Below are 24,301 nucleotides of genomic sequence, written 5' to 3'. Positions count from 1 at the left end.
CTGTCCGACGGCAGGATTCGAGCACTGGGCCTCCAGCACAGAAGCCCGATATTGAAACGACTATGCCACGGACGGATGGACAAGCAGAACGACTGCATTTAGCAGCGATTATGCGTGCTCCACACTCTTAGTACCTTCTGTATTAAAGAAAGTATAAATTGCATTGAAATTTAGCCAATTGAGACCCCGATAAATCGTAATAAACGAAGTCACAAGGACATCTGAAGCCCCAAATCATGCACTACCCTACATTACCGTGGTGGCTGAACGATCGGAGCGGCCTCTAGTATTTAAAATAACTGTGTTGAGTACGGGCATCGAGACTGTCGTTCGTTTGACCGCACAAGCCTGTCGTTCAGTGCCACAACGGCTTCGAAAACACAAACGGCGGACACCTGCACGTGAAATTATTTCCCGGCAGGTATAGTCCAAAAAACCAGGAGACAAGCGTGCGCACCACTGTTGCTGTTGACATAGCCAAGTCGCGCTTGTTCGCTTTCGCATGCCAGTTTAACATCTTCGCGCGTGAAATTTGCATCCGTGTGGCGCAGTCGGTGGAGGGGGCTCTTGCATTGGAACTGGAGTCCATCATTGAATGGGGAGACACTGGGGCTCGTCTATAGCCTCCGCTGGGTGCCACCAAATGAGCGTCGGCAGGAGTAGCAGCTTCGCGCAGGGGCAGCGAGTGGCGGGATGTGATGCAATATCACTGCGCGCTAAAAACGAAAACGAAGGCAAATTATTTGTCAAAGACTAAAAGCAGCGTGAAATAACTCGCGTCGAAAGTCGCCTCACAAGTACCAAGAGCTACGTTTTTTACCACCGCGTTGCTAGACACAACGACTGTGACGTTCCCGAGGTGTCTGAACCAATGCTTCCTATAGCACAAGGTCGGTGCACTTCGATCCTGACGTCACGCTACCTTTCCCGCTTGCCATATATAATCCAGTGGGGACGCTCCCGAATAAGCCGCGCTGATTTTGACGTTGCCGCTTTCGTCAGGCCGGGTTTGGCAATGGAAATTGCGGTCCAAGTACCAAAACGTCATTAAATAGAATGCACAGACCTGTCATGTAGAGGCGTTGTCTAAATCCATGATGAATCTACAGCAGTGTCACTCAGGCAGAGTGCCTGTCGAGTCCAATCCGGATCGGAAGCTTTTACACGGGCTCTTTCGACCACTATTTTACACGATCCGGATGCAGTAGATCGCGATCGTAGGCTGTCCTCTGCACCGTAATGCTGAGTGAGCTCTACCAAATCGATCCGGGTTGTGGGACCGTGCAACAACTACCATTCTTGATCGCGGCCACAAAAATTTGATCTGTATTGGGCTTGATCGCAATATAATGTGCCCGTGTTGCACCGGTATAGTAAAGAACAACAGAGTGTTAATGCGATTCAAACCGACGCCTGCCCAACTCTCGCAACTTATCTCGCGGAGTTGAAATGTTACACGGAACGTAAAATAGAAGTGAGGCGTGCAGACAGGACACAAGAGTAGAGAAGTGGGCAACACGAACGCCGACTAACAACTGAAGGGAGCACTGAGGCGAAAAATGAAAGAAGACACAAAACTCATCTGCGCATGCTCAGGAATGGTAACACCACGCGTTAATCGGGTACACGTGCTGGTCTACGTGAGAGATAACTGTTAAGGCACTTCTATTTGCATAACGAATCCTTACCAACTAGCTCAGCTTTCTGTCGTTCTACACGGAACGGTCCGCATTTTTTTTAGAAATGAGATACGTAATCATACAACTTTAGTAACACGCTGTACTGCTTACAACTTTCTACTACAGAAACGTTACCGATTAATCGCGCGTTGTCTGACAGTGATGATAGCTTACCAATTTAAAACAGTCAAATCTCAGCAAAGAAGTGATACTTTTAACGTAACACGATGCAGAAATGAGCGACTGCATCTTGCATTTCTGATGGAGAAGTCAAAATCAGGTACAATGAAATAAAAGCCCCAAAGACACTAGTTCGATAAATCTGCAGTATGTGCTACTTCTCATGCAAGCATCGAAGCAATCCTGGTCTACGCTGCTGCATGCTTAGGTCTTGCATGATGCAGGTCCTCCTATCCATTGCAAACGGTGCACATATTGCAAACAGATCATTTATTTTTGCAGTGCTCAAGTATAAGGACCCACTGACTCAAACATGACAGCGCTGTGTCATGTTTCCTTCAGTGCGTCAGCGTAGTGCTGCACGAGCGATTTATCCCTATAACTAGACCATGTACTTGAAAGAAGTGAGTGAAGGAGTACTGTGAACTTGTACTGAACTGGATTCTAATGCCGAATAGCGCACTGTCAATTGAAACGGACGCCGTGGCTTATGACTTACGTACTCCCCATAGTTCAGCTACTAGTGTCTTTCGCTTGCGAAAGTTATCTTTGCCACTGGAAAAAGCGCGGAGCTCGCTCGTTAAGCTTGAGTCACCTGAGACCACACGAAGCACGCCGTGGTTCAACACCCGAAGTTCCACGCGGTTCATTCACCTCATCATGCACCACACGGTCAGGAGCGCCATATTTTTTATCACTGCAGCGCCAATTAAACGGAATAGAAAATTCACCTCCGACCTGCGGCGAAGGTGTATACAGTTCGCCATTACGGGACCCACATACACAGCTTCGCTAATCATCCTTCTTCCCAGAGTGAAGGGGTACTGAGTGGTTTTTTTTTTTTTTTTGACATGTACCGCGGCCCAGCCAACCAGGACTTCAGCAGCACACAAAATGGCCATGTCCACTGGGTGGTGAAGATGATGGTTGTTGTTGTTGGTGATGATGATTTATTGGCATTCCCTTTGAAACGGGGCGGTGACAGATAGCCGCTTAACCTATTTACAGATCCCCCCGTGTGCGAACGTATAACGCACCCTGACAACCGGTCTCCAATTATGTTCTTTCCTTTTTTTTATTGCGATAGCAATTACGTGAACACTCCAGGCGGATTTCTGCCGTCGCCGTGAGGTTCCGCACGAGCGAAAGCATGTGAGGGTGAGTCGGCGAACGCGGTTCCATCTCGCGTGCGCGAGCGAGGAACGCGGCTCGAATGCGTGCCCCCTCTCCCGTGGCGCGCGAGGAATTAGGGGGCTCAGGCGAGGGAGCAGGGGCGTTCTTGCCCGGCGGCTGCTACCATGCTGCTACGGTGTCTCGATGTCTTCCTCGCCTGCCGCTCCGTACAGAGCATCGTACAGACTGGACACAACCACGGCGTCTAGTACGGCGTTGGCTACGCGAATCGCGGACGCCGTAGTAGAAAGGCGCACGCCGTATCGGGACGCGTGCCCGGCGCTCGTGTGTCTCGAAAGCGATCTGCGACGTGGCTAAAGTGCGCGCCTGCGCGGATCTCATCTTTAAAGCGATCTGTGATGTTTGCACAGTGCGTATAGTGCCGGTACCTTCGTATGCGCTGTGCTTTCGACGTTTCGTTCGCGTTGAAGGGACAATTGCACGGAGGTCAATGAGCCATTTGCAGAAATAAAAGTAGTAAGCGCATGAGCAAGAAATACATTTTCCAGCCAAAGTTGCTCTAGACGGCTGATTTTGCCTCACGGACACATGGTCGACGTGTATCTTCGTGTTACGGGTTTTAGGATGAACTCTGAACGTCTTAGCGAATTTTATTGTAGATCACATCTTCAATACTGACCCAAAGATAGCACTCATCCAAAATAACAAAGGAACACGTAGGTTCTATTTTATAAGGACCCTAGTATTTACATAAACAAAGCAAAAACACTTGACCTGCACAAGTACTCGAACTTAATTCGCCGAGAAGCGGTCGAGCTGAGGCCTGTTTTCCAACCAAATTTTGTAGTACTGCCGCTGCACGCAAGAGGACGCGCACCATTCTGCAAATCGTCCATTGGCTCGCGGCTGCTGCAGCGATTCCTAACTCCGGCGTTTTCACAGACAGTTTCCGCTGTCATCGAGCGAGATGTGTTCGTGCTTACCTGTGCGCGCGTGACGCCATGCTGGTTAGTTTAGTTAAAACATGTTGACGGGCTAGTTGGTTTGAATCTGCGATAGAACGTGTAAGCGCGACTGAACAAGGACGTAAAAAGAAGCAGACACACAAAGACAGCGCTGTCTCCCTGTGGCTGTTTCTTTCTACGTCCTCGTTGAGCCACGCTTATGCAATCTGTCATTGGTAATTTAGTTAGTAAATGAATGTTTACAAGCTTATACGACCGATAAAACTACTATCCTTCCTTCGTACAGCTATCTACCAATTTGCTATCGCAATCGGTGCTTCGCATTTCCGGCAGAACTGCGAATCTTTTCTTACTTTGTCAGGAAAGCTTCTGTTGCGGGTTTTACCTGAGGGCGTAACTAAGTCACCTAACCACACCTTAGAAAATATACAGCAGTCGCGCGGCTAAGTGATTCGCAAATGCGTTTAAAAATGTTGCTGGGTCGAGGGAAAGGGAGTGGAGTTTATTTTTGCACCGGCGTTGTATATTGGGGGCGAGGACTTAAGGAGTCGCCATCTGTCGGAAGCGCCTCTCTTGCGTAGTATGAAGGAGCACGCTGCGCGCTCCTCATAGGTTTCGCTTACGGCGCTCAATAAAAACACCACGCGGCAGCCCTCCTGCACATTTATGTAGGTACCCTCAAAACGAGGGAAGTTTCTGACTGTCGATATAACAATCCTTGGCAAACAAAGCACAGAATCGTTTATGCACGCTATTTCTTTACCGAATACGTACACTGAACGCCACTGCGCGCGGTCTCCGCGATGGAGTCTCCCGAACCGGCTTCTTGCGTGAAAGGTAGGTAAACGCTGAGAGTAAGCTATTGAAATATGTTCTTATAGCGGGCTGTCTGTATAACCAAATGGGGCATATCAAAATGAAGCCTCAATGCAGTGATCGCAGGGGTTCGCAGCGACCGACTGCGTGTCTGCATGCATGTCCGCGCACAATGTTTTGCTTTCGCTGTGAGCGCGTTTTCGCACCGTGCCGTGAGCTTTAGGCCGCAGCATAAGAGCATTTGACAGTACACTAGCAGCCATTGTTGCGTGGACGCTATCAGAACTATGCAAAAATAATTTCGTTATAGAGACTGACGCCGAGGGCTGTGATGTGCCGTAGCGACGACTCAATCTTTTTTTTTTTTGTCTTTTAAATTCTTGGACATTTCAATAATATTTCTCAAGTTGCATCGCACTGTATGCTTATTGGTCTTCTCAGCGTGCGACTTCCCTGTGCTTCTTTTTCGTAATCCAGTGCATTAATTCATAACATAAGCATGACCATATAACATGCCTTTTCTTTAATGTGCGTCTAATCGCTCCCTTTCCGTTACAGTGAACTTGGCCAGTATCTAGCATCAACAAGTTCATTGACCAAACCGTCATGACATTAGCCGGACAGCGGGCGCGGGCGAGAGTATCAGTGCACGTTTTCTGCTACTCACCGAGCATCGCGCAGACCCGGCGCCGTAGCAGAAATGTTCCTCGCGTCTGTGCTTGCTGCATACCCGAGTTGTAGCCGATGGCTGTCTGCCGGTTCTAAGTTTCGCCAGCCAAGCTTCACGCAGCTCCTTGCCCTGCGGCGACGCGTGAATAAGGCTGACACCGTGCTCTGTTGCGTACGTCCGGCACTGCGGTACCGAGCAGTAGCCTACCATACTGCATGCCTCCCAAGGCAGCCACTACATTATAGCACTTTCATATGTTGTCAAGCGGTAAAGCCTCACCACTTAGAACTACAGCGCAGGTGGGACTTTAAACTTTCGTTTTCAGCGCGCTTCGGCGCTTCCGAAGCACCCGACGCGGCCACTGTGTCCACGTGATCCCTCATGCCACGTCACGCAGACGGTGGCGCCAGCTTTTTCAGTGGTGGAGCTCGCCCCCAATATACACTCTAGTGCACGGCCGCCTCGATCACGCGCACATGGCGGGGCGAGCCCCGCCGTGCGCGCGTGATCGAGGCGGCCGTGTCTTGTCCTTATTGTTTCGGCCGCACTCATCGGCGGCGTTTTTCACCACGCGGTGCTACAAATCGCGCTTGGAGCCTCAGTCCCTTTCTCGGTCCTCGAACGCTATTGCGCGCGTTCTGCTAAAACCATTGCAAACGGATGCGTTTATAGAGTGCTACGAATGCGTCGAAAGCATACATGTATGGACTGCGGCAACATCCGCGTCCGAGACGTGTAGCAGTACATAGCACAAGCGCGTGGTTTCCCCCGCCCAAGCTATAGAGACACTGTTCTTTACTTTTTCCTATTTTATTATGTTAGCCGTAAGAGGGGTTCCACGCGCGTATTGCGTTCGCTTCTGAATGCCGGATGAAAAGAAAAACGATCGCTTTGTTTCGGAACGCGCTCGGCAGATCGCTTTGTTCGCCGCGCGCGCTGTGAAACAAAAGGGGCGGCGTGTCGCCTCGGTTCTGCTCCTTTGCGTCGACCGGCGTATGTGTTTAGTTTTTACTCTTCGACGTCCGTGTGAGCCCTGTCCGCCTACCGATGGTGCGGGCGGGTCTGGTGTTTGTCGGCGGCTTTGGGAAGTTACACGTCCAGCTAGGAGAAGAGGGGAGTCGGAACGCGCTTTTAATGAGCTGGCCGCAACGGCTCCGACGCGAACGATATTGCCGTGTACGTTGTTCTTTCTTTCTGTTTTATTTGCTTTTTTTTATTTGATGGGGAGGAGGGCAGGATGGGACCCCTCCTTTCTTTCGCCGAAAGGGCAACGAACACGGGGTCACTTATCGAGTGAAGCGGCTGGGCGCGAGCTCGGCTGCGGCGTGTTTTAACGCGATCGCGTTGAGGGCGCCGTGTCGCAAAGAAATCTTCGAATTCCGAACCACAACCACGCAGGCCCTCCGCGTGGCGCAGAGGCGTTACTGAAGTAATTGAATTCCTCGAGGTAAAATGCGTCAGAAAAACCGTAAACGACGACCTAAAGTTTACAACCTACAGACATGATATCGTCGGAGTTTAATTTGAATATACCAGAAAACATAATTCTGTTACGCAGAAACTCTAACACAAGCCGCTATTCCGAGCGGCGCGGCTCGCTGGGCTCGGCGCATCCGCAAGAAAGCTGCGCTTGCCGGGAAGCGTGACAAGTCGCGGCGGTCTTTGAAATCTGTTGCGTTCCACTCTCAAGAGAAAGCTTGAGCTCGGGTGCTCCTATCTAAGTACAGTCGCCCACAAAATATCGCGGAGTGCGCGAGCGCGTGGCGAAGCGACCCTCTTCCCCTTCTAGCGGCGCAGCCCTGGTGTCGAGACCGATGCAAGCGTGCATGTTTCCGCGCTTCCTTCTTGCGCGCCGGCGATATCCAATGTAGCCGCGAGGTGGCCCTCTTGTGATATGCGTTGTGGCGGCTTTAACGGACGTGTGAAGCGTGCTTAGAAGCGTGAGCTTGCGCGCGCCACTGCGGCCGCATTTCGTCGAGTCACGAGCGCTGACGCATAGGGCCGGCTTGGTGGCGAACGCAACAAGTGATTTTCTTTTTTTTTTTCTGCGCTGCACCTTTTCATGGCCAATCTTCGTTGTTTGTTTCTTTTTACGAACGGGAAATCTCCCTCAAAAGAGCGTGGCAGAAAACTCAATCTATAGAAGGAGATCAGGCTAGACGAAAATGAACAATTGATTTCTGTTGTATAAACGAAGTTCTGCCCGTCGAAGCCGCCACGGTGCATATCGCAAGATGGGCACCTCGCGACTACATTCGAATATCGCCGGCGCGCAAGGAGGAAGCGCGGAAACAGGCACGCTCGCAGTCTCGGAGGGACGCGCATGCGCGCAAGTGTCGGTCTCGACACCAGGGGTTCACCGCTAGAAGCGGAGGAGGGTCGCTTCGCCACGCGCTCGCGCACCCCGCAATATTTTGTGGGCGAGTGTACGTGTAAAAGGAGAATTCGTTTTCCTCGGCAACCACTGCACCGAATTTGGCGAGTTTCGTGGCATTTAAAAGAACTTTCAATTTAGCGACTTTTGTTTCCGAATTTTATGTTCAGGTCGTCATTCTTTTATTAAAAAGTGAAAAAAAGAGAAAATTTTCAGAAAACGAAACTATAAAGTTTACAACTATGTAAAACTGGGCAATTAAAAATGTCGTCACATTTGTGTGAATCGCAAAATTAGCGACGCATTTTACTAACTAAACATATTGTTCGTGGCAAAAAGTAGAAGAACACGAAGCATGGGAACGGACAAAGGGAGAGGGAGAGAGAGGCGTCTTGCTCTCTCTCCTCTTTCCTAATTCCTGCTCTACTTTGCGACAGGAACAATAACTTTACTTAGCCTTCGCACCAATTCTCTCAAGAACAGCTTATTTCGGTATTTCACTAAGTCTTTCTTCTTTTCGTGTCAAAGAAAGGTTTTCTTTTGTTGACCGTGCTTGGCCTGCTCGCTTGCGAACGGTACGGTGTGCGATATTTACTACGAATTGACCTGTGTAAGGAAGAATTTGGGAGGTCCCTAGGACTTTCGGTATAAAGGCTTATTAACTGTATAGCCCGACAACAGAAACGGCAGACACTGCAGTCCGAGACGATCTTTTATTGCAGAGGAAGGGTTGATATTTCTGCGGGAGCCACGCCCCCGTCTCGTCGAGAAACTCGCGCCAACAGAGCAATGGTCGCGGACTCGCGTGCGTGAAGAGAAACGTGCCGTGAAGTTGGACTTGGCGCGCGTTGTGTGCGCATCCGCCCGTGCCATTGGCGCGCACTGTTTGTCTTCTACTCCGCGGCTTGTCTGTGCACCCCGAACACGACGCGATAAAGAGGTCATCGGTTTTGGGCCCCGTCGTGTTGTTGTTTGGCTTGGGGCGGTCAGCGGAATTCCTCCGCGGCCGCTACTGGTCCGCGTGCGCCTAAAACACACACGTGCGCGTGGTCTTGGCATATCTGGGCAAAGCCCGCTGCAGGCTCGTGACCTTCGGTTTTCTGGTGCGGCGCCTGGCAGCGTGAGAACGGAAGGAAGGCCCCTCGACCCCCCCCTCGCGAAACCGCTGCTGACAACGTTGCGGTTTGGCAGTTTAGGGCCTCGGCGCGCGGAGGTGCGAGTCGGATCTCGAGCACTCTGCAGAGCGTCTCTTGTGTAAAGTCCACTCCACTGCGTTTCATACTTTGTGACGCAACGCAAAAGGAAGCTACGAAACGTGGCCTGCTCGTAGAAGTCGCCACTCCGCGTGTTTCGTATTACAGCAGTTTTTTTTTTTTTGTCTGCGATCGACGCTTTCCATTCTCAATAAATACATCATATAAGTTGAGGACATGCGGTAATAATATAAAATCGCATTTTGTGTGTGCACCTTCGTGCTTCCAGTATATATGCCACGTACCATGTGTTTGTCGCGAACTATGCCCTGTGTTAAACGTTGTGGTCGCAGAAAGACGTCACTCCGCGCGTTAGGTGGTAAATGTGGATTCAGATTTGCGACTCCTTCAGTGTAACAGTTACGTCGTTACTCCACACAAGAGTACGAAATTCGATGCTGTATACATCGACTTGCTTGGCCTATGTGTTTCTTTCATTTATGCGACGCACTCTTTTCTGGTAATTTCTGGTAATTTTCTGGTAATCAGTAATTGGTGGCAGCGTACGAAAGACGTTCGTCATCGACGATCCCGCTTATGACTCGGCGACGCCTTTGGCCGAACGCGCGGCGGCCGAACGAGCGTCTTTCGTCGAGGGGAAGGGGGGAAAGGGAAACGGCGTTCGGTGACATCTCGGGACGGGCCCGCCCGTGCCGCTGCATGCAGCAGTGGGAGCGCAAGAAACGGCGCCTGCTTATAGCGCCGCACAATGGCGAGCAGATAAGGCCCCCCCAAATAGCTCGTTAGCTGGAGCGCGAGCGAGGACAGCGTCCCGCGAGCGTTGATTAGTCGCCGCGCGGCGACGTTATAACCCGTTTTTACTAGTTATACGGGTGCGCGGCAACCCGGCGATAGGCTGTACACATGCGTGCAGAGTGTGCTGCCCGCGCTCTCGCGGACAATTCAGCTGAGGACGCGCCGCAGACCGCGCGTGCGCGATAACAGCGTGCGTCGGCCTCGGAATTCGCGAGCGATCGGCTGCACCGAGAGTGGAGCCCCGTGAACAGCCGTCATATAGGTTGGGCTTCGGCGCCATTTTCCGGTGAAGGCATGCAGGACGTTGTTGCCCAACGTTAGGGCCGTTAGGGTTCTGAGAGAAAGAAATGGCAGTTGGGCAGGCCCTGTAACGCCGTAGAATAGACAGCCGGTGTTTCTGTTGAGAGCCTCGGTAAAGGGCGCCACGAAGTGGGAAATGCAATCGAGAAGTTGGGCAGAGGGAAACTTATAATCGCCTAAAGGGGCACAGATGCCGTGCGTCCCATTCCGTCTGGAGTATATTGTAAGACGACTAATTAGCTACGTTTACGCAAATGTGACAGCGTAGCGTATCGCATTCTTTTTGCCCATCACGGTAATTGCTATGCGACATCGTTTGCATGTGGCACGTCCACCCTCCTCCGAATCAAACCCGTTTCAGGTGATGTGTGTTTCGGCGGGGACAGGAGGAGAGAGCGGCACACTGCAGCAGCCGTTTACGCGCATTGCGCGAGTCTAGAAGTAAAACCCGCGTCTGCCTTTCTTGCGCATCGCGGCGTTGCGCTTGACGCGTTCGTGCCAACGACGCTGTTGTGTTGCGGTGTAAGAAGGACACGGGTAGAACAGAACGAGCGCTGGTGCTGTACTGTCTGTGTCTTTCTTACACGCTCTCCTAGTTTACCCCGTATCATTAACCAACCAGCGGAGAAAAGCACGCCTTGTTAATTGTGTTTAACGTGGCATCGCTTATGGTGCATTGGCGTTAGTAGTTGGTTTTGGGGAAATAAAGCTGCAGTCGCGACACACGCCTCCTCCATGACCTTGGCGACCAGAGAGAGGGAGATGTATTGCAGTAGGATCGAAAGTGTGGCGAGTTGATGCGGTAACGTGTACTTCTAAAGTTGTAGCGCGAAAGTACGAAGACGGGTCCCGTGTATCTTGTCTTCGACCTCTCGTGCTGCAACAAAAGTGTGCGACCACAGAGAAACAGAAACGCCCCGGTGCAGAAGGCTCGCAGTTAATTTCCGGATTTCGCCCCGTCGAATGCGGCGTCCCGTAATTGAACTCGGTGAAGCCGTCGGGGCGGTTGTAGAAGTAATCCATGTACGTCGGTTTCTGGAAGTTCCGCGCTGCGATTGACTTGCTAAGCGAGGGAAGGCTTGGTGCTGGCGGAGAAACGCAGTCACTATGCGTCACAAGGTTCCTCGCTTTCATCATAGAGAAAGCATCACTATGCTTTCATCGTATACCTTAACGCATCAGCTCGGATTGCCTCAGCGCCCGCCGGTGGCGCAAGAGTCGCTGACCAATCTCTATTGCCGCAATTCGAGCAGCAAGGGCCGGTGACCGTCGCGGTCTTGGACACCGGCGAAGCACTGCGGCCTCTTGGTGGGCCAAGCGGTGTACGTGTGCGAACCGTCTGCCTTCAGATTCCACGTAATGTGACACAGCGCGAAAGATAAGGGAGGGCGCCGCGCACTCGACGACGCGGGCCCCGATTTGAAATGGCTCTGACCTTCGTCGGCATTGAGCGACGCTGTGTCGCCTTGCGAACTTCGTGACACCATGGACACCAGGGCGCCACGTGGTCGCTTGTGAGAATTGTGAGTCCGTCTGTGACCGTGACTGTCTGTCATTTGTTGCTAATAAGACAGACAGCAGGCTGGATCAGTATTACAACAGCACGGAGATAAGTTCGCGAAATAACTTACAGAGGCGTTCTTTTTATTAGTAATGAAAAAAGAAGAAACAATGAAAGAATGTATGTGAAGCAGTTTACCGTCAATCATGCTTTTTGACTGTGTGTTCGAATTCTTAGGCACGACGAGGTTTTGAGTTCTGTTTTTGTAATTATTACTTTCTGTTATACTCTCACGCATTGGGGATGTTAAAAACCTGGTGCCTATTTATAACTTCCACAGTTGCCGCTAAATAATTAGTTGTGAGTTCTGCAGCGCCGTGTTTCTTTGGTCATTATTACGTGTGCTGCTTGTGCGGTTATGCGCTATATGCGTTTGTGACAAACCGCGGTACGCCTTTGCTTTTTGTCCAGTGCAACGTCGTCGGTGGTCAAGGCTCTTTCCATGCTACAATTTACGTGTCGCGAATTTCTTTATTTTATTTATTTATTGATTTATTTACAGATACTGCTGTCTCAATACATGAGACATAGCAGGAGTGGATACACCGCAGATTAGATCAACACAACATCTTCTGTGTGATCTTTCGCGGGTGTACTTGTATGTACACACGGCGTATGTACACTGTCAAACAAAGGTGCACCCTTTGGGGTGTATATTTGCCACATAACAATAATCGTCATCTGCCTTGCTTGCGTTTCCTTTCCTGAAAACGCTGCGCCCGCTATTTTCCTGTCGGGAATGCTCTGCCATGTTGATGGCGCGCGTGCCGTTCGCTACTTGGAAGTACCGGTCTCGCAGCGTTAAAGAAAAGAAATGTGGACAAGACAGATGACGATTATTGTTTGAGGACAAAATACAACCCAACTTTTTTTTAGAGCGCATGCTTCACCGCGGACCTTCTCGCAGGTGGTAACGGGATGGCAGGTGTCGCGTACACAACCCTGGCCTTCTGGAAGGCATTCGCGTCGCGTTCAAAGGATACGCCTGGCCTCTCAGTGATGTGGGCCTGCCCGTGCTCGAATCTAAGCTCCGCTTTCCTGTCGCATACCCCACGATGTGCAGACTTGAGAGAGTGTATGAAGTTTATACACTCGAAACTCGGTTTAACGAAGTGATGACCACGGTTGAGTTATTTCGTTAAATAGGGAAGCTTGTAAAATCGAGAAAGGAATTTTTCGGTCCTTCGAAACTTAGAATTGTGACGCCACGACACGCAAAAGCGACCGCGGCATCGTATTTGCCGCTGATCAAGCCATCTGTCGCACAAACCATGAAATAACGAAAGCCACCACCCCTACCGAGGCGATGTTGAGTCCTCTGTTCCGTGCATGGGCGCGGCGTGCAGCCTCGTCAAAATAAAGCTGGGGCCTTGACTAGGTCGCCTAGATGTTTTAAGGCGTCAGCTTTAGAGCGGGCGCTCGAAGAGAAACCGATCTGTGTCACGATTGGAAAGAAATCATCGTTTTTTTCTACTCATTTATTTCATGAAAAACTTGGTTAGATCGAGTTCGGACAAGTTAGTTTCGTTAATTCGGGCTGATGAGAACATTGAACCCTATTTGTACCTGCGGGGGAATGGAAATTTCTTCGTTAGATCGGGAACTTCGTTAATCGGGGTTCGTTATATCGAGCTTTAACTGTGTATGCATACCAAGGTTCGGTCCCCATCGTCGACTATAGTTATCTTTTCGTCCACTTTCATTTCCTTTTTCTCCATTATTTTCTACATTTCAATTTCAAGCACAGCTAACTGCTATGCCCCTATGTATGCTTTCCTTGGCTCTATTGAATTCTTGGATCTTACGTGCCTAACCTGCGATTTAATTATGAGGAACGCCGTATAGTGGCGGTCTCCGGAATAATGTCGACCACCAGGGGACCTTTAACGGGCCCCCACTGTACGGAACACGCGCGTTTTTCCATTTCGCCCCCATTGAAATACGGCCGCCGCGGTCGGGATTTGATCGCGCGACACCATAGCCGCCGCTTGGCTTCGTTGCCTGTTGGCTTTCTGTGGTCGTGGTTCACCAAAATCGGGCCGCCCCGTTTCTCTTCTCGTTCGCGTGCACGCGACAGCGGCACACATCGCCGTTCCTTTATGTGCATCTTCAGCGCAGCTGCCTTCTTATATAGACCGCCGGGGGGACGCCGGACTACTGTAAAAGGGGTACCGTACGTGGTGTTTTCGATTATTCATTTTGTCGCAGTAAATGAAGGACATACATAGACCTCTAAACCCGACACGATTGATTGGTCCGTTGGAACGACAGTTTCCTCGTCGGATCGCATGCGGGAGAACCTAAGCAGTGCAAAGTTGAGGCCGACAATTGGGCCTTTCATAAACTGACCGGGGACTTATTGTTATGTTGTTAACGCTGTCGGCAACTCCGTACACCGCGATGGCCGTAGCGGGGCTCGAGTTGTTTCTCTCACTGCGCCATTTTTTTTTCATTCCTTTTTTCTCTCATTTCCCTTTCTTCTGTCTTCTTTGCGCACGGCTTACAGCGTTCCTTAACTTCCCCATCTGAGGCTCCCCATCTGTGGAGCCGTCTTCTGAAACCCTCCCCAGGACTGCTGCGCTTTCTCGGCGGTGCGGCGCGAGCTCGGCGTGTTCAGCGTACGCAAAGGTACGTTTCGGCGCTGACTGGGGAACGGGCCATCGCAGATGGTAAAAGCAAGATCAGCTACTTCCGGTGCAGTTGCTGACCCGCGGTCGCTACGAGAGAACTGCCTCGTCGATGAATGAACGAATCAAATACTTATAGCGCCCCAAATGAACTTAACGCCCCAGATAACTAAAAGACGCTAAACACGATCGTTTTTGCATGCATATCGTATAACGTCGCCCTCTACGAATCGAACCTTGGACCTCGTTTTTGCTCATTAACGGTCATAGGAAAGCTATACACATCTAGTCTCTCTATACCGTACGTCCCTGCTAACGTTAGGTAAGCTTTTCAACGTGAAAAAATATATCGAAATCACGGTGGAAGATACGATTACAAAACCTAGGGTTGGTGCTGTAGGGGTTGAGGGACGGACTTCGGGATGAAAACCAAAACTTGGGGGTGATTTATTCTACATTATGTACAGGGGACGTGAGACGTCAAGTAACATTCGTACAGACATTACGGGCCGGCAGCAACTCGGACGCTGCGGCCCGCGGCAAGAAGTTCGAGAGAGGTGAATCAGGGCATGTCCCAGAATGCTCAGGTCTCTCTGGAAGGCTTCTTATAAACCCTTCGAGCACTGTAAGTCACGTCATGTTTGACCAATGGGAGAGTCCGCTCCGATGACGCCACTTTCAGCCAATGGTAGGCGCCCGTGTCGCGGTGTCACACCTGGCGGCTCTCTGTGGTCTTGCCTCGCAGACTGGCAATGCACTTCTAACGAGGAGAAGGGGAGGGCTGCTCATGCTCCATTGTCGGATGCCCACCTGCTAATCCCGGCGGCGCACGAACTTGTTGGCACGTGAACTTGTTGCCTTAAACTTGTTTGCTCGGCCGCTCCTCTGGAATGTGCTTTCCTGCTTCTGCATTCCTCAGTTAGCTGTGCTGCGTTTCGAAGTGGTTTGGGGAACTCGAAGTAGCCTCAGGAAACGGCGCCATATCTAACAGCTCGTCCTCGCCCCGGTAGTTCTGAATGGCCGGTGAACTCAATTCGCTGGCCATGAGGAACGCTGATAGAAGCTGCAGGGTACTGGGGTCGAGCCTCGTTTGACAACCCTCGGGATCCTGGGCCCTGGAGAACATACGTCAAACAAACCAAACAACACAGCGCTGCACCACGCGTAAGCGCAGGCTCTTCACCCCTGACTCGCCAGGCTATTACTGAGTCAAAATCAACCCTGATCTTTTAGTTCCCCAATTTTGACAAAGCAGTTCCAACCACCCTTCCAAACAGCTATCCATTTCTCCTCGATTGCCGACAAGACCAGAGTACTATTGTTGTTGCAAAACAAAAGGGTCGTTGACGATGCAAACAACAAATGAAAACAGCCGAACATAACTCAAGTGGCCTAACCACACGAACAGCATGTTTCCAATCTATCGCAGTGGCGTACTTATCGCACGTAATGGTGCCACTGAACAATCTGGTCAACCTCACAAGTACGTAATCACAAGCGCACTAGCCTTGTGGTCACTAAACAAAACGCGCACTTGCGTTGTAGGCAAACTTTTCATTTACGCTTACTCACGTTTCTTCCCTGAAAGTCCTACAGGACACGTGACGTAAACGAACAATTAAACTCGCGGGACTTACACACTCCGCAGAACTCTTAAAATGATGCGTCTTTTAATAACTCGTTCCACGCGTACTTATCAGAGAAGTCAGAATACGGCTGCCCTCCACACACACTAGCAACCCAGTCATAAATCTGCTTCCTTCCGTCCACACAGGACACGCGCTAATGGAACTAAAAACGCTTCTCAGTGCAAATCATGCACTCACTCAAATCTACGTGCTTAACCTTACAAAATTCAAAAAACGCTTAAAAAGAAAGAAGGTCTATCGTAACACACGCGCGTTACGATAGGCCTCTCAACGATAACCTTGACGTTCAGGTTACTCACACACACACACAAAAAAAAGCCTATCTACTTATTAATGAGCATCTCGCGAGACTACATGTTTACACAAACGCATCTTTCAAATCTTGAGCTTCTCGAACGAAAACATAAACAAAGCTCAAACCTTACATATTGAAAGAAATCCTAGTCTCAAATCGCGAAAACATTCCGATGCTCAAAATAACAAACAAAACACTTCATTTCTACGGAAGCTCTCTTGGCCTCCCTTTCCAAACGCTTCCGTCTGACTCATACTTTGAGTCGAACACGCGGTGGGCGTGGTTTGAAAGCTACTCTGGCTGCCGAGAGACAACAAAAGGACTGATTCACTGTCAGCTCCCCCAAGACGTTACGGTCTCCTGCCAATTTGCGTCCTCGCGCCCTGCTTTCAACACAAACTCGATTGACCGCGTCGCTACTCCCCACCTGGTCTCGTCCTGCCACCTTGCGTTTCTTCGAACTGCACGCTGAGCTGTGAAAAGAACTACGGAACGACGAGGAGCTTAACTGCCTCGTGCCCTTTGTCCGCGTCCGTGCAGAACATTCTTCGCGGTCCCGCTTTGACCTGTGGCTCGAACGTTTAGGATGCGTCAACATCGTCCTTGACGACCGCACCTTTTTCCTCGCGCCCTGCCCTTTTGGGTTTCTCGCCATTTTTGGCGGCGCTACATTAATTACCGACTTTCGGTCTTTATCACGCTTCTTTTCACGGCGCTTTCTCCTCGCACTCACTTTCATGTCGCCTTCTCGTGCCTCGTGCTGGCCGGTACACATTTCGTCGGCCCGGATCGGTCTCTTACCCGCACAGTCTGAGTGACTTACATTTAAATCTACTCTCACTTTGCCTCGACTGGCGGACAGCCCAACCGACTCTGGCACAATGCAGCAGGCTTTACTCGAGTAAGACAACTCGCACTCTTGCGAACTGCCCTCTACTGCATTGCCCAGCTCACGCTGTGCATCGGCACACAGCCCGTCGGTATCGATCGCTGTCTCACGCGCACAGTCCGAATGATTAACAACTGAATCATCCCTATCTAGGCCATCTAGACTGGCGGAGAGCCGCACCGATCCCTGAACAATGCAGTTGTTCTCTCGTGAGCTACGGAGCTCGCCACCCCGAGAACTATTCTCAACTGCATCGTCCAGCTCGCACTTCATTTCTGCACGCACATCTGGCTCTACATGGGTGCTCGCGTCTGTCGGGTCAGCAGTACCCTTTTCTTCGCTAGCAACTTCGCTAACATTACCAGCGACGCACACACGCGGTAACTGTGCCAATTTGTTCGCAGCTGGCCTAGCTGTCTCTACAGTCATCTGTTGGCACAGCACCTCGTCGCTCTCACTACGGCCTTTAACGGCCTCTGTTGCCACTAAGGCATCGTTAGCAGCTAGCCTCTTCCCTTCACTTATGAATCTGCAGCCAATCTCACAGGCACTACTCTTCTCGACGGCTTCTGGCGAAAATCCGCTCGATGCTTCCTCATTCTTTCGCTCTGTACTACCTACAGAATTCTCAGACAGCCGTTGTCTCTGTGCCAATAACTGATCACAATACTGTATCTCTTTGATCAGTGCTGCCTTCTCTCTCTCATACTTTTGTTCACGCTCAAGTTCGCGATCATTCTCACGTCCGTGACGCTCACACCTAAGAGTAAGTTCTTGAAGCTCATGCTTCCGTTCATTCTCGCGTTCTTCACGCTGACGCTTACTCCTAACTTCACGACGCTCTCGCAAACGTACACGACGCGCACGCTCCCGTGGCTCCTGTATCACCTCCCAAGCAAGCTCAATGCTTTTCTCATCATTGCCACTATCTTTAATCGCCTTTATGATAGCTGGCGTTTTCATCCGTTCGTCCGCCTCAACTCCCAAATTGTCGCACACCAACAACAAGTCTAACCTCGCCAACCTTCTAAGATCCATGGCAGCTGCCCCGACAGGTGGTTAGAACTGTTTTCCTTAATTAATTTGTGCAAACACACAATGCAACAAACTCCCGATTCCCAGAACTATCAAAATTGAACACACAACCTTTGAGTCTGGCGAATCATAAGGAAAAAAACCACGCGCTCACTTACGGTTGCAGCACCCTGCCATCCGGTTCGTTCGTCCGCTGTTCCCGTTTCCTCCGGACTCCCTGGGTCGAAGGCTCGCTCCTTCTTCGCTACTCCCAGTTTCTTCGGACCTCTTTCGACGAAGGCTCTCTCTTCGTCGCTCTTCCCGGTTCCTTAGGATCTCTCTTGACAAAGGTTTATCCGTAGCGCTGCCACCAGCTGATGCATTCGGAGGCGATCCTACCGCTGCCAACCAGAAGTAGGGGTTGAGGGACGGACTTCGGGATGAAAACCAAAACTTGGGGGTGATTTATTCTACATTATGTACAGGGGACGTGAGACGTCAAGTAACATTCGTACAGACATTACGGGCCGGCAGCAACTCGGACGCTGCGGCCCGCGGCAAGAAGTTCGAGAGAGGTGAATCAGGGAATCAGGGCATGTCCCAGAATGCTCAGGTCTCTCTGGAAGGCTTCTTATAAACCCTTCGAGCACTGTAAGTCACGTCATGTTTGACCAATGGGAGAGTCCGCTCCGATGACGCCACTTTCAGCCAATGGTAGGCGCCCGTGTCGCGGTGTCACACCTGGCGGCTCTCTGTGGTCTTGCCTCGCAGACTGGCAATGCACTTCTAACGAGGAGAAGGGGAGGGCTGCTCATGCTCCCTTGTCGGATGCCCACCTGCTAATCCCGGCGGCGCACGAACTTGTTGGCACGTGAACTTGTTGCCTTAAACTTGTTTGCTCGGCCGCTCCTCTGGAATGTGCTTTCCTGCTTCTGCATTCCTCAGTTAGCTGTGCTGCGTTTCGAAGTGGTTTGGGGAACTCGAAGTAGCCTCAGGAAACGGCGCCATATCTAACAGTGCGCCTTAAAATCGTATCTCGCACAGTGTTTCTTTTTAATGTATTTTATCATCTTTGGACAGTTTGGCTAACGCTAGCTGGGACACCCTATGACTTTACTTAATTGCTAACCTACATCATTTGTCAGGATTATACTAGTTCTGGTTGTCGTAGTTTAACGAGTCCCGGCTTCTTTTCTTGCTAAGATCCCCTTCATTCAAACCAAGTCGCCCTGTTGACTGACTGTATATGTGTATATACTGTGGAGCTCTTATCAAACGGTCGTATAGCGGAACGGCGTCGCCAAAGCGCCTGTCTCATCCTCGTGGTGTGGGACTTTGGACGGCCGTCTTACTCTTATCGCAAAGCTTGCGAACATCGCGCAGTGCTCCCGCGCGCGGTCTACGTCTCTTGCTGGCCCGAGATACAACTCGCGTTTCCCTCCGCGATACACTTCGAAGTCGGCTCTGTTAGCTGACCACACTCCAGCGGGGCTCAGCGGTGCAGGCTACGGGAGCCCGCGTCTTCTGGATACGTGCGGTCAGCGTTGCGCGAGCCGGCTCTCGTCGCTGTGGGAGAGAAGCGACACCCTCCACGAAGAAAGGCGGTGGTGGTGCTGGTGGCGCGGGGGCCACCACTGGACTGGTCCTGCCTTCGAAAAGGGCACGACCAGAGCGCGCTCGTTCGCTCGCGCCGCCGCGCGCTACTTTTGGCGGACCGCGCGGAGCCCGTAGGCTGCGCGGTGTGAACGGTCTCGGCGGTGGAAAGGGCCGCGCGCGCCTCTTCATTTGCCGCGTCCGCTTCACCGGATGGCAGAACGCGAAGACTCGCCGTGAGCCGGTCGAGTCGTGGTGTGGTGTAGCGGCGGCGGTAAGCGGCGGCCTGTGTGAAACCGATCGCCGCTGTCGTCGTCGTGAGAAAGTGTCACACCGCGCGACGTTTCGGCGCGCTTGCTTTTGTTTCTATTTCGTTTTTCTTTTTTTTCAACCGGGCGCGACGCGCGGGATCGTGTGTCGTCGAGCGCGCATCGTCTGTTCATCGTCTGCACGTCACCTTCGCGGTGTTTAGTGGTGCGTTTTGTCTTTATACGGGCGCGTTTCGAGCCCATACTACGTACGAACTGGTTGGCTTTCACGACTGGTGGATGCCGGTGTGTGTGTGTTGGTGTCTCGTGCATTTGGAAGGGAGCACAGCAGCGGCGAACGACCTTGAGCGGGGTGACGTACGTACGCGCTCGGATCGGCGGACTCGATCGCATGACTTCGACCCCATGCTTCGACTTGGGATCGTTTCTATATTTCTCGGATTTCACTCTTGAGGAAACAGCCAGTCATTCCTGTCCTGCGCGGGCGTCGGACTATTTTCGCCGCCGGAGCGCGTCCTGGAAGCGATGGGATAACGCGCCGACCGTCGTGGCACGTGTCGGCGATGTGCGTGTGAAAAGTGTCCTTCTTTCGTGCTTGCCCGCGTGCGCGTGATGTAAAAATACGTGCGCGCCTGTGGACGCAACAAGCCCCTCACGCATGGCTCGTTGGACGAGTCCTCGATTGTGCCAGGGCGCCGTGCCGCGATCCGCGGCGCGGGCTGCGTCGAGCTGCGCGAGCCCGAACAGCGATGGCCGCAGCTCCCATTCGTCGATTGCTCGGGCAGCGAGGAAGCCGGTAAGTTTCGTGCTTCCCGCCTTTCCGGTTTTTGCTTGCCTTGCCCTTAGGTACTTCGGGCTGGGTACCTAAGGCTTCCTGTTGTGTGATGCATTGCCTGACAGCGGTTTGTTTGTTTGTTTGTTTGTTTGTTTGTTTGTTTGTTTGTTTGTTTGTTTGTTTGTTTGTTTGTTTGTTTGTTTAACCATACTGCAGGCCAATTCTTTGGCCTAGCAGGAAGTGCATTTTCGGAATGACAATAAATAACAGAAATAAACTCGCAAACAGCAGAATGGGCAAAAGCAACAACGCTAACACACTGGAGAAACAATTTAAAAAGAAACAGACAGAACTCAACTAAACCAGCTACAAATACGTACATTTATACAATTACAGGTATCTATTGCTCACAAAAGAAATGTTCCAGTTCTGCCGAAAAGTCTTCGGCCTTGATAACACTTGGCGGCAACTCATTCCACTCTTTCACTGTTCTAGGGAAAAAAAACTGTTTTTGTAGAAATTAGTTTTCGCAAAAATAGGCCTCAGTGAATGTTCCGCTGTGTACCTTGTTTTCCTAGTAGCAGCAGGTTGAGCATAACTTGGTTCAGATAAGGCGATTTTTCCGGACAGAGTATTGTAAAGTAACAAAAGTCGGTTTATTTTCCTGCGTATATCTCTAATGTTGTAATCTTATTACGTTTCATCGGTGACGATGGTGAATCCGTCCTTCTGTATTTTCCGAATATGAACCGTACAGCCTTTCTTTGAACACCCTCAACTTTTATTATATCTTTCTTAACATATGGGTCCCGCACTGCGGACGCGTATTCTAAATTCGACCTAACACATGCGTTATAAGCTAGAAGCCGAACACTTACAGTAGCATTTCTAAGTTTCCTCTTAAGAAAACATAGCTTTTGAAAAGGTGACACACAGATATCTGAAATGTGCACACCCCATGAAAGATTACTGGTGAGAGTTACCCCTAGGTACTTATATTTATCAACCTCCTTTATAGTGCTGACGTTAATGTGGTAAGTGAAGGTACTCGGACATTTTTTCCTTGTTACACGTAGAAGAACAGTTTTTTCCCTATTCAGTTCCATGCCCCAGTTCTCGCACCAGTCGTGAATTGCCAGAACAGTTGCTTCTAAATTTGCATTTGAGATTGTCTTAAAAACCACACAATCATCCGCAAATAATCTCATTGAGACATCCTTTGGTATTACCTCCGTTAAAGCATTTGTAGAAATTAAAAACAACAATTGCCCTAACACACTCCCCTGTGGAAACCCCGAGGTAACTCGCAGCACATTGGAAAAATAATTCTGCACTTGTACAAACTGTTGCCTATGATTAAGGTACGCGGAAATCCACCTAACAACATAGAGTGGAAGTCCTATGCTCTCCAACTTATATAATAATTTAACATGCGGTACCTTGTCAAATGCCTTGCAAAAGTCCATAAACAATACATCTACTTGGCCAGTCATGTCAAGAACACTAAACAAATTATGCAATGTCGATACCAGCTGTGTAACTGTAGACATATCTTTTCTAAACCCGTGCTGATGAACCGATAAAACATGATATTCGGAGAGGGAGCCTTGTATGCGCTTTGCAATCACATGCTCTAACATCTTACAGCATTGACTGGTCATTGAAAAAGGGCGGTAGTTAGAAGGCAGAAGACGGCTGCCTTTTTGTGTACGGGAACTACACGCGCCAGACGCCAATCATCAGGTATTTCGCCCATTTCGAGTGAAAAGTTAAAGAGCTCTATTAGGTACCAAGAAATTTGTTCGGCATATCTCCTCAAAAATAGGTTCGAGAGACCGTTCGGCCTAGTAGCTTTACGGGTATCAGCATTTAAAATCAACGCCAAAACCCCTTCACGCGTTACCGGAATGTCCTGCGGGAGGTCCGATGCGGTGGTTCGTGGCTCATATTCTTCATACTCAGAAAATACACTTTGAAATTACTCGTTAAAGGTCTCCGCTATGCTAGAAGGACCTGTCTGAATGACACCATCGACATTCAATTTGGACACTTCGACTTTTGTGTTCCCTAAGTAGCGCCAGAACTTGGAAGGTTCGCTTTTAATGAACTCCGCAAGGCTGTTGTTTTGAAAAAATATTTCTAGCTTGCCTAACTTTTCATAACAAATCGTCTGTAAGGAGTCTGAACTGCTCGGATTCTGTTTTACGTTTCTTCCTCCATTGTTTTATTTTTCTTTTACTCTGAATTATTTCTCTGGTGATCCATGGGTTTAATCTATGCTCACGGAACGTTTTTAGTGGCACAAAGTTTTCGATACAGTGGTGGATAACATTACGAAATTGTTTCTATGCTGCCTCTATATTACTTATAGGACCGCATAGATGAGCATCCAAGTAGTCTATTACGGCCACATCATCCGCCCGCGCAAGGCCTTTGATAACTTTTATCACAGAAGCATTTTTTTGCCTATCAGTGTCTTTAATCCATGAGTAGAAAATTAATTTCTGATCTGAAATACCCCCCTCAACTAACAGAGTACCTCCACCGAAAATGTCACTGATAAACAAAAGATCTAGGACTTCATTCCCTCTTCTTGGGTTTACTTTCACGACTTGCTCGAGGTTAAGGGAAAGCTTAATGTCCAATATGGTGTCTCCGGAGGTGGAGCAACCATAATGAAGCTCTTGCCAATTAATAAAGGGCAAATTAAAATCACCAGTTATTATTAGACCTTCTCCCTGAAATTTTAGACGAGGGAGATGCAGAGAACACGGACCTGTGTCGTCTGCTTCTCTGTTGCTGTCTTTGCTTCACAGTCGTGTTTTCTTTTAACCCCTACCTGTGGTTCGACCGGCAAGCACTGTCGCTCTCGTAGGAGCGCGCATGTATCGTCGCTCCGTTCTTGTTCGCAGTGGCCGGCTATATGATTTGAGGTGTCGCAGGCGTAACTTAGGCAGGCTTTCTCTATGCAACTGTGACAGCTGATGCAAACATTATGTCAGTGAGACCGCCACGCTCAGGCGACGCGAGAATGAGCGTTTGTCAGTTGGCTTATGTTGGGTAGCGTGCGGAGCCTGAGGCATTCGGCAATTCTGTGCCTGCAGCAATCTTCGCCTGGCGGGGACCCATTCCAAGGATTGGTGGAGGTGGCCTTTGTGGAACCTTGAAACACTGGCAATAATATTTGGTAATTTAGTGACGTGTGTGTGTGCGTAATGCTTCGCTCAGGTAGCCGTAACAACGCTGCGTCGCCTACATATATAGTTTGTCGGTTGGCGCGCGCACTATAGGTGCATCCTTACAGGGGCGCTATTCTCCGCGAACCATTGACGGGGATGATGTCACTCTCTCTCGAGACCAGGCGATGGACGATGCGTCGCAGTATGTGTGCGGCCGTCAGCGCTTCTGCCGCTTGGCGCGGCACCGGAAACGTTGTCGGCCGTATACACGTCTGCAGCCACGCGAAATGTCGCGAAAGTCTACGCAAGCCCGACATCACCGG

General features: G+C 50.3%; 1 protein-coding gene across 7 annotated transcripts in view; it reads left to right on the top strand.

Annotated features, from left to right (window-relative positions):
• The window catches only part of LOC135920784 (serine-rich adhesin for platelets-like), a 658,268-nt gene that overhangs the window by 187,874 nt on the left and 446,093 nt on the right, over window positions 1–24,301 (top strand). For 2 of the 7 annotated variants that reach the window (XM_065455040.1, XM_065455044.1), the window contains one exon: window positions 14,195–14,316. The exons of the other annotated variants lie outside the window; for them this stretch is intronic. The gene's annotated coding sequence lies outside the window, so the exon portion shown is untranslated. The remainder of the gene's footprint in view (window positions 1–14,194; window positions 14,317–24,301) is intronic. 7 annotated transcript variants of the gene reach the window in all.

The sequence above is a fragment of the Dermacentor albipictus genome, chromosome 7, assembly GCF_038994185.2.
Source record: "Dermacentor albipictus isolate Rhodes 1998 colony chromosome 7, USDA_Dalb.pri_finalv2, whole genome shotgun sequence".
Classification (NCBI taxonomy): domain Eukaryota; kingdom Metazoa; phylum Arthropoda; class Arachnida; order Ixodida; family Ixodidae; genus Dermacentor; species Dermacentor albipictus.
This window is presented reverse-complemented; position numbering and strand designations above follow the sequence as displayed.